Raw genomic sequence first — 10042 nt, forward strand, 5'->3', positions numbered from 1 at the left:
ACTACAATTTTGTTGCAGGTAAAATGCACATTGTATCAAATATATATGTGTTATGCAAGTGTGTCTTGATTAAAAAATGATTCAGCATATTTATTATTTAAATTCTGAAATTGGAGGATGTCTGTTAAATTTGGACATTAAAAAGCATCAAAGTACTAAGTTATTTTTGCTTATCTTAGCCATTCTTTAAATCCATAACTAGAAATGAACAATCTACCAGTATTAAGGTTCTGAGGCATCTGTTTCCTAACCAAACATTCCATATTTTAGAGTTCCATCCAAGTGCGTACATATTAGTAGCTTTTGCTAGCAGATTAGATGCTAGATGCTTAAAGCTTTTTATTCCACCTCCCCCACCCCGCCCCCACAACGAAGTTTTTGAAATAGAAAAGAAAACTTCCTTCTGTTTGACTCAAATTGTGTTTCCAGATGTCCAGGGTCAAAGGTTGGAAACGAAAGTTTTGAGTTTTGGCCTACTCTAACCAGACAGCATGCCCGAATGGGCAAGAGCTTCCCCAGAGGGCATCCTTTTGTAGTTTTTATGTTTTCTCTGGTCTCCCGTGCTAAGAAGTCCATACCCCTCTGCTGACTTATGCCATTCCGATTCCACTTCGTAAGTGGTCTAAGCCTCTTGGATTTACTCTTTAGCAGTTGACTATTTTGAACCATTAAAGTGCTTGTTATAAATGCATAAATTTGGAAAGTTTATAATTATCTTCTGGCTGAGTATGATGTGTCAGGTTCTATTTGGTAACATTTGTTCTCTCTTTTTGTCAACTACCATTATGAGATGAGAGATAGGGTGTAAATTAATAAAATATAGATACATCAAGAACTTGATTTTATTTTGCTCTGCTGAATGGTTGATCTTTAACCATTGCTTTATGTTTTAAGAATTTTTTTGCAGGCCATTTTTATTTGGAGAATATTCTAGAAATTGAGAATTTTACTAGAAAATATTTAAAATGGTTCATCTCAAAGGCGTGAATTATGATGCCAACTTGAAATACCATGTTATCAAAAATAAACCTAGAGCAACATCTCAAACTTTTGTTTTTCTTAATAGTTACGAAATTTATGAAATACGCTAAATAGTTTGTTATATTACAGGAAGTAAGAACAAATACACCTTGAACACCTATTAAGGCAGTGTCTAGCACAGAGCAGGAACAATAACAACGAAAATGGTCTCTTCTGTTCTACTATGATTAAGTTGAATGGTAACACATACTCTCCTTTTTCCATAGCTTATTCTAAGTTCTGAGATTTTATGTGGATTTTAAAACTATGGGAATCTCATCAAATGGTCTGTAAAGTTGTCTGTCTCACTAATACCTCACAGCCCTATAGTGAGGAGGTCACAGAGGAGAGTCGAAGACAAGAAAGACAGGATGTGAGGAAGCAGGAATAACAGTAATAAAATATTAGTATATATGCTTGAAATAACTTATTATCTGTAATCAATGTGGGAGAATATAACATAGGAAATAATGCAATGCAAGTGTAAGCACAGCTATGCACTTGGGTTCTGTTCTCAAATCTCAGACATTCCGTTCTCACTAATATAAATATGCCCATATTCAAAAGGAGAGTCATAGGACAGACTTCTAACAAGATCTGCTCATGTCTTTCAAAAGCTGTATTTAATCAAGGGCAACTATTCCTTGCTCTAAGAGTTTGTTGCACCCATTAAGTACTGTATTTGGGAAACATGAGATTGTAAAATTGCATTTCCCAAATATAGTGAATAAATAATAAAGTGTGCTGCTATTTTATTATCAATTATTAAGTTCTGTACATAATCTTATAATATAGAATTCTGCTTTTTAAAAAGTTACGACCTACACTTAGTTGCTTTAAATAATGTATCAAACTGTTTACATAAAAAGAAATATACTGCTTGTAAATTGTTCAACTTTAAGTAGTATTCAATGGAGTGATTGAGGGGTAAATCTTAGAAGTCAGATTGCATGGCCATTTAAATCCTGGCTGTCTCCATCTGGCTGGGTACTTTATTCATCTATGTTAGTGTTACTTTATCTGTAATTATCTCATAGGTTTATTATGAGGAATAAAAGATGTGGTATATATAAAGCACTTAGAGCACAATCTCATAGCTATTAGTATTAATCAGAAAGTGAGCTCCATGGGGACAGGGATTTTTGTGTCTTATTTGTTCACTGATGTATTCCAAATACCCAAGAGAGTGATTTCCAAATAAATAAATATATCGACCAATTTAAAGAATAATTTTTAATTATACTTTTATGATAAAATATGACAATTTTTATCAATATCAGCAGAGAGTAGAAATAAAATTCTATTCAAATATAGAGAAAATACGCAGAGAAAATTGGAATTGGATTCACTTATTAAAAACTACTAATTTTTTATTTTTTAATTTATATCGTTGTAGCTAATTAATGTAGCTTACAGAGTAGTCATTTTTGGGAATGTTCTGAGATTTCTATGTAATCTAAAAGGTGTTCCATTTTCTTGTAATATTCAACGTGTGTTTGACGAGAACACATTTTCTATTTGCAGGACAGAATATTGTAAGATATATAGTATATCAAACTCACTTATGTTGTTAAACTCTTCTCATTTGTGTCTGCTTGATTTAGTATGTTTTCGAAAGACACAGCTAAGAAAAAAAATGACACATAGTAATACAAGAAAATATGGTGAGGGAAAATGTATAACAAGTAACTCTAATTAAAATACAAATTATATAGCAACATTATTTATTAGATAAAACAGAATATAAGGGGAAAATCATTGGTAGGGATAAAGAGTAGCATCCCATACTGATAAGGTAAGCAATTTGTAAGATTTTATATTAATTATAAACTTCTATGTACTTAATACTTTAGGTTTAAATATATAAAATAAAATATGACTAATTTGAAATGAGATTTTATCAATCCAGCCTCAGTAGTGTATTTTAACATACACTACTGTATAGAAATTGATAAAATCAAGCAGACACAATCAGAAAAGTTTAACATAGATGAGTTTGATATAATACATATCTTATAGTTTTCCATCCCACGAATTGAAAATGCATTCTTGTCAAAAAGACATGGAACATTACTAAAACAGAACACCTTTTAGACCATGTAGAAATCTCAGAAAAGTTCCAAAAATAACTACTCTGTAGGCTACATTAATTTACTACAATGACGTAAAAAAAAATAAGAAATAAAAAAATGAAACCACAGCAAACCTTCCCTTCCCTTAGTCTTGGAAACATGAGACTCTCCTAAACTACTTGAAAATAAATATATTTACATATAGAAGACAGAAGAAAAAGACAAACAAACAAATACTTATAGAGAAATTCAAAGTAAATAAAAGAGGGAAAGAAAAAGAAAAACGGCAGAAATTAAGAAATGCTCAAAAAAAAAAAAAGTTCCTTAAAAAGAATAAAACAATATTAAAATTCAGGCAAGATCACTCAAGAGAATAAAAACAAAGGCACATATAAATAATATTAGGAACAAAAACGAGGGTGTAATTGCAAATGGAACCTAGATTTTTAAAAAAATATAAAACCATGGTCAATAACTTAATCACTGTAAATTGGAACTTAGATGCAATGGATTATTTTATAGATAACCATAAATTTCTAAAATTGAATCAAGAAGAAATAGAAAAACCAGGGTATATCAATAACCAACAAATAATTGAATTAGTAATTATAATCTCCTCCCAAAGAAGATAACATGGTCAGACACGTTTTAGGGACAAGTCATAGGATGTATCTGAAGAAAAGAGATCACCTTTCTCCAGTCAAATCCTAAAGAATGCATAAATCAAGGTGAACAAAACAGAATAAGGTCACTTGCTCAATGCTCTATCATTTTCTTCTTTATCTTCCTAAAATTCAGTGTAGTAAAATTTTAGGGGAAATAATATGAGACCTAGAATATGCTAATAAAGTGACTCCCTATTTCCACCATGAATTCTTAAAATAAGCCGCAAACATGAATGTAGCCATGCATTATAGATCGAATAGTCCAGTTTCTTCAATAACTCACTCTCTTTTGGAGATCCTCATTCTGAAAGATTGGAGACACCTGGCTTTTCCACAGGATTTCCTCTAGAAGAAAGATACCCAACTCTATAGACCAAAAGTCATCTCTGTGTCTCTGCCACAAATTCCCAATCTTAACCACACATCTCCTCTCACACTTGATAGGGAAAATAGATCCACTAGACTTATCTGTGACTGCTCATCCTTCAATTTCCAATAGTACACATGAATATTTATCTCTCTCTCTCTATATATATATATCTATATATATCTCTCTATATAGATATATATAGAGAGAACACATATTCTCTCTTTATTTTATTTTATTTATTTTATTTTATTTTATTTTATTTTTTTTTTTTGAGACGGAGTCTCGCTCTGTCACCCAGGCTGGAGTGCTGTGGCGAGATCTCGGCTCATTGCAAGCTCTGCCTCCCGGGTCCACGCCATTCTCCTGCCTCAGCCCCTCGAGTATCTGGGACTACAGGTGCCCACCACCACGCCCGGCTAATTTTTGTATTTTTAGTAGAGACGAGGTTTCACCATGTTAGCCAGATGGTCTTGATCTCCTGGCCTCGCGATCTGCCCGCCTTGGCCTCCCAAAATGCTGGGATTATAGGCGTGAGCCAGTGCGCCCAGCCGAAAACACATATTCTCTATCCCTCGTTTCCTCAAAGAAAGACCCAAGTCCAGGTTCATTGCATTATGTGCCCGTTATGGATTTTCAACCTCTTTAATGTGTTTCTTTTATTCTGAGCCTTTTCCTCACCCTCCACCATAGAGTAAAAATAAAACAGACATAAAACACCTCTATTAGCTTTATATTGCTGCATAACAATGACCACGAACTCAACAGCTTAAACCAAACACAAATTCATATCTTACCATTGATGTGGACCCTAGTCTCACATGGCCTGGTGAGGTTCTCTGCTCAGGGTCTCTCATGACTGAAATCAAGTTGTCAGTCAAGGTTGCCATCTCATGTGAGCCTCAGGATTCTCTTCCAAGCTTATTCAGGTTATTGGGAACATTTAGTTCTTTGAGGTTGTAGTACTGAGGTCCCTGCTTTCTTGTTGACTGATGACTAGAGTCTGTTCCTACAGGCTGCCTCCAGGTCCTTGCCATGTGACCTCTCCACAGGTCATTCACAGTATAGATGTTTGATTTTTTTTCCGGGCAAATTGAAAGTCATCTCTCTGACTTTCTCTTTGGAGCTGGAGAAACCGTGCATGCAAAAGGCTTCCCTGATTAGGTCAGACCCACCCCAGATAATCTTGTTACCATATAAAGTACCATGTGACATAATCAGGAGAGCACCATATCATTGTACTGATTGGTTCTATTCACACTTGAATACCAGGGGATTATGCAAGTGTGAGATTCAATGGGGATCATCTTAGAATTCTGCCTTTCACAACACCCAAATCAAATAGAAACAAAACAAACAAAACAAAACAGCCTTTACTTGTAACTCCCTTTCTTATTTCTCTTCACTGCTGCACTTGAGATAATAATACATTTACTGATTTCTGTACTTTCTCAACTCTTATTCCAAAATACACTTTCCTTTAAAACTATTCTGTGCCTATCCAATTGCTCATTAGCCATCCCCATTCAGAACATCTTTTAAAAATTATGTCCAAATAGAAATTTCTCATTTATCACCCTCCTTTCATTTATTTTATTTTTTCAATATAGTAGCCCAATCAAATATCTTTTCTTCCAAAATAAAATTCTGAAATTATACTTGATTTTGTCTACTCCCTTACTTCCCACAGAAGGTCGTAATTAAGTCTTGTAAAGCTTACTTAGAAGTGTGAAAGCTCGTCCCTTTCCAGGAGGTTCAGCCATTATTTTCACTCAGTTTCTCTTTAGGATATGGGCAGTCACCTCCCTGCTCATCCTGCCATCTGCAGTCACTATCTCTGTCTCTCAACAACACTGTTCTTCCCCACTGTCTCCCCAGAGATAGAAATGTCCAAAAAATGAATCGAAGCACCTTTCAAAATCCTAGCACAACGTTTTTCAACACTTAATCCTCAGTAACTCTGTGACTGTTGGAGATGAGCACTGGTATTTTAAAATCATAAAATGGTTAGAGTTTGGGAATTTTTAAGTTATTAAAAAGGTAAATCCACCTTCGTTTGTGAACAGCTACAGTTTTCTCTTGGATATGCCATTTACACTGCATAAGTGTTTTCTAAGGAAACTGGCACAATGAAATACTAAACATTACTGAATAATGTTCTATAAACCCTCAGGTCATCTGCAGGCTTAAAATGGGTTTGTATCTCATATCTTTGCTTTCAAAGTCCTCCAGTGACTTTACATATATTTTTCTGGTAATTCAGATATCATTGAACTAGAGATTCCATAGTGAAAACCTTTAATACTCTTGAAGAAAAATAAAAAAATAACAGTTTGATACACTAGAAAACTTTTTTTCTCTTGCATTTCCTACACACTAAATCTAAAAATCTAATCTTTGCTAAAAGGATTGAGATTTGTGCCCATTATGGTTTTTCAACATCAAATTAAAGTTTTTGTGTTTGCTTCTGGAATAAAAATGCAAAATGACCTGAAATATTTTTAAAATATTCAAATTTTCCAACTGTGCCTAACATGACACATTTTAAACTTCAAAGAAATAGTGATTTATTCAATAAAACAAGTTGTGTGTTTTTTGAGCAATGGCTCAAAGGTCCTTTTGCCTATCTGTGCTTCCCATGCCCGTCCATCTTTTAAGTCACCGAGTGTCTTATTTTCATTTGTAGGCTTGAATATATTTTCTTCCAATTTGTAGTCTTTAATCACTTAGTTTTTTGTGATTTTGTTTTGTTTTGTCTTTTAGAGACAGGGTCTCTCTCTTTTGGCCACACTGGGATCCAATGACATGATCATGGCTCATCTGACTTCAAACTCCTGGGTTCAAGTGATCTTCCCTCCTGAGTAGCTAGGCCTACAGATGCACACTACCACATCTGGCTAATTTTTCTTATCTTTCGTAGAGACAGAGTCTCACTATGTTGTCCAGGCTGGTCTCAAACTCCTGGCCTAAAGCAATCCTCCTGACTTGGCCTCCCAAAATACTGGCATTACAGGCATGAGCCTCTGTGCCTGGTCAGTCACCTCAGTTTTAATATTGTTTTTCTTAAGAGATAGCTAAAATATTTTCTTTAAAAGTCATCAATATATAGATTCTGACAATGTGATGTGTGAAAACATTGCCTATTGAAGTAGAGATAATAGCCATAGTTCTACTGAAAATCAGCACTAGTGTGAAAGAAACACTTGAAAAAAAGTTCTAAATGAAATTTTTAATAGGAGAGAAAAAATAATCTGCGAAAACACATAACTTTTTCAAATATTAAGAAATATTGCTGAGATATGTTCATCAACTTGCTCCTTTCTGACCGTGGACACCGCCAAGGAAGCATCGTTGAAGTCTCTCTTCTCCCTGCTGTCATGTCTAAGTCAGAGTCTCCTAAAGAGCCCAAACAGCTGAGGAAACTCTTCATTGGAGGGTTGAGCTTTGAAACTACTGGTGAGAGCCTGAGGAGCCATTTTGAGCAATGGGGAACGCTCACAGACTGTGTGGTAATGAGAGATCCAAACACCAAGCACGCCATGGGCTTTGGGTTTGCCACCTATGCCACTGTGGAGGAGGTGGATGCAGCCATGAATGCAAGGCCACACAAGGTGGATGGAAAGTTGTGGAACCAAAGAGAGCTGTCTCAAGAGGAGATTCTCAAAGACCAGGTGCCCATTTAACTGTGGAAAAGATATTTGTTGGTGGCATTAAAGAAGACGCTGAAGAACATCACCTAAGAGATGATTTTGAACAGCGTAGAAAAATTGAAGTGATTGAAATCATGACTGACTGAGGCAATGGCAAGGAAAGGGACTTTGACTTTGTAACCACTGATGACCCTGATTCAGTGGATAAGACTGTCATTCAGAAATACCATACTGTGAATGGCCACGATTGTGAAGTTAGGAAAGCCCGGTCAAAGCAGTAGTGCTTCTTCCAGCCAAAGAGGTCGAAGTGGTTCTGGAAACTTTGGTTGTGGTCGTGGAGGTGGTTTCGGTGGGAATGACAGCTTTGGTCATGGAGGAAACTTCAGTGGTCATGGTGGCTTTGGTGGCAGCCATGGTGGTGGTGGTGGATATGGTGGTGGCAGTGGAGATGGCTCTAATGGATTTGGTAATGATGGAAGCAATTTTGGAGGTGGTGGAAGCTACAATGATTTTGGCAATCACAACAATCACTCTTCAAATTTTGGACCCTGATGGGAGGAAACTTTAGAGACAGAAACTCTGGCCCCTATGATGGTGGAGGCCAATACTTTGCCAAACCACTAAACCTAGGTAGCTATGGCAGTTCCAGTAGCAGCAGTAGCTATGGCAGTGGCAGAAGATTTTAATTAGGAAACAAAGTTTAGCAGGAGAGGAAAGCCAGAGAAGTGACAGGAAAGCTATAGGTTATAACAGTTTTGTGAACTCAGCCAACCACAGTGGTGGCAGGGCCCAGCTGTACAGAGAAGACATGTTTTAAATAAATACTCATGTGTATGGGCAAAAACCTCGAGGACTATATTTGTGACTAATTGTATAACAGGTTATTTTAGTTTCTGTTCTGTGGAAAGTGTAAAGCATTCCAACAAAGGTTATATATGTATATGTGTACACACACACACACACACACACATATATTTGCACCCATGCTGTTGATTGCTAAATGTAATAGTCTAATCATGACACAGAATGAATGTCTTTTTTTAATGTGCTATGTAAAGTTAGTCCACTCTGAAGCCATCTTGGTAAATTTCCTGAACAGTGTGAAGTTAGAATTCCTTCAGGGTGATGCTAGGTTCTATTTGGAATTTACACACAACCTGCTTGGGTGGAGAAGCCATTGTCTTTAGAAACCTTGGTGTAGTTGAATTGATAGTTACTGTTGTGACCTCAAGTTTACCATTAAAAGAGATTACCCAAGCAAAATCATGGAATTAATGATTATAAAAATGATTGTTGGCACATCCTATGCAATATATCTAAATTGAATAATTGTACCAGGTAAAATTATAGATGGGAATAAAGTTTGTGTATAATCCATTATCATGTGTAATCAATAAATGATTTCATTCTCTTGAAAAAAAAGAAATATTGCTTTACTATGTATGATACTATGGCTTAAATCAATTTCCTAGATTACTGAGCCTAAATGATGATAATTTTCTTCTCTATCATCATTAAAATACTTACCAAGCCTTTGCTTACATAAGGCACTTAGTAAAAGTAGGCAAAGTTAGTTAGAAAGATAATCCCTGAACACATAGAATTAATTATTAAACAAAAATTTTCCAGGCTGATATAAATAATAAGTAAAATGTAGTGAGCACATACCATGTGGCAGCACTGTTCTTTCCATGTAATCTTTTATAGTTATATGCTATTATACATAAAGTCTTGTTTTTCAGATGAGGAAAGATGAGGCACGAAGAGGTTAATCTAATGCCTAAAGTAAGTAATTAGTAAGTGAAACATTTAGGATTCAAACTCAGAGCCCATAATCTTAACCATTATAGTATTCAGCCTCTGAAGAATCAACCTGACTTGATTAGATGCAGTTGATGTTTTTAAATACTAGGTTTAAAAAATGTTTTGTGTGTGCATGTGTGAAATTTTCTACAAGAGTATTAGCTTTAAAGAGACCTCACAATATTGCTGTAAGTGAGGAAATAGACAGAAACTGGAAACAGAAAATCATAAAATACGCTTTTTACTAGTTGAGGATGTAAGCGTTTGGAGAAAAGTCTATATTAGTATTTTAGAATAAAGGACCTTTAAAATTGTATTAATAAATGCACTTATTTTACCTCAACAGTGAAGTTTTCCCAGATTGCTACCTATTTTAAATATAACCTTTGTATTTAATTTATACTAAATGTATTATATATATTCCCCCCCCATCAGGAAGGCTTCTGATCTTTCTAAAATAGGCCA

At 35.2% G+C, this 10042-nt stretch overlaps 1 pseudogene; it reads left to right on the forward strand.

Annotated features, from left to right (window-relative positions):
• The first annotated feature begins 7154 nt into the window (after nucleotides 1-7154).
• On the forward strand, nucleotides 7155-9601 carry LOC110742475 (annotated as a pseudogene).
• Nucleotides 9602-10042: the final 441 nt, after the last annotated feature.

Source organism: Papio anubis, chromosome 2 (genome assembly GCF_008728515.1).
Source record: "Papio anubis isolate 15944 chromosome 2, Panubis1.0, whole genome shotgun sequence".
NCBI lineage: Eukaryota > Metazoa > Chordata > Mammalia > Primates > Cercopithecidae > Papio > Papio anubis.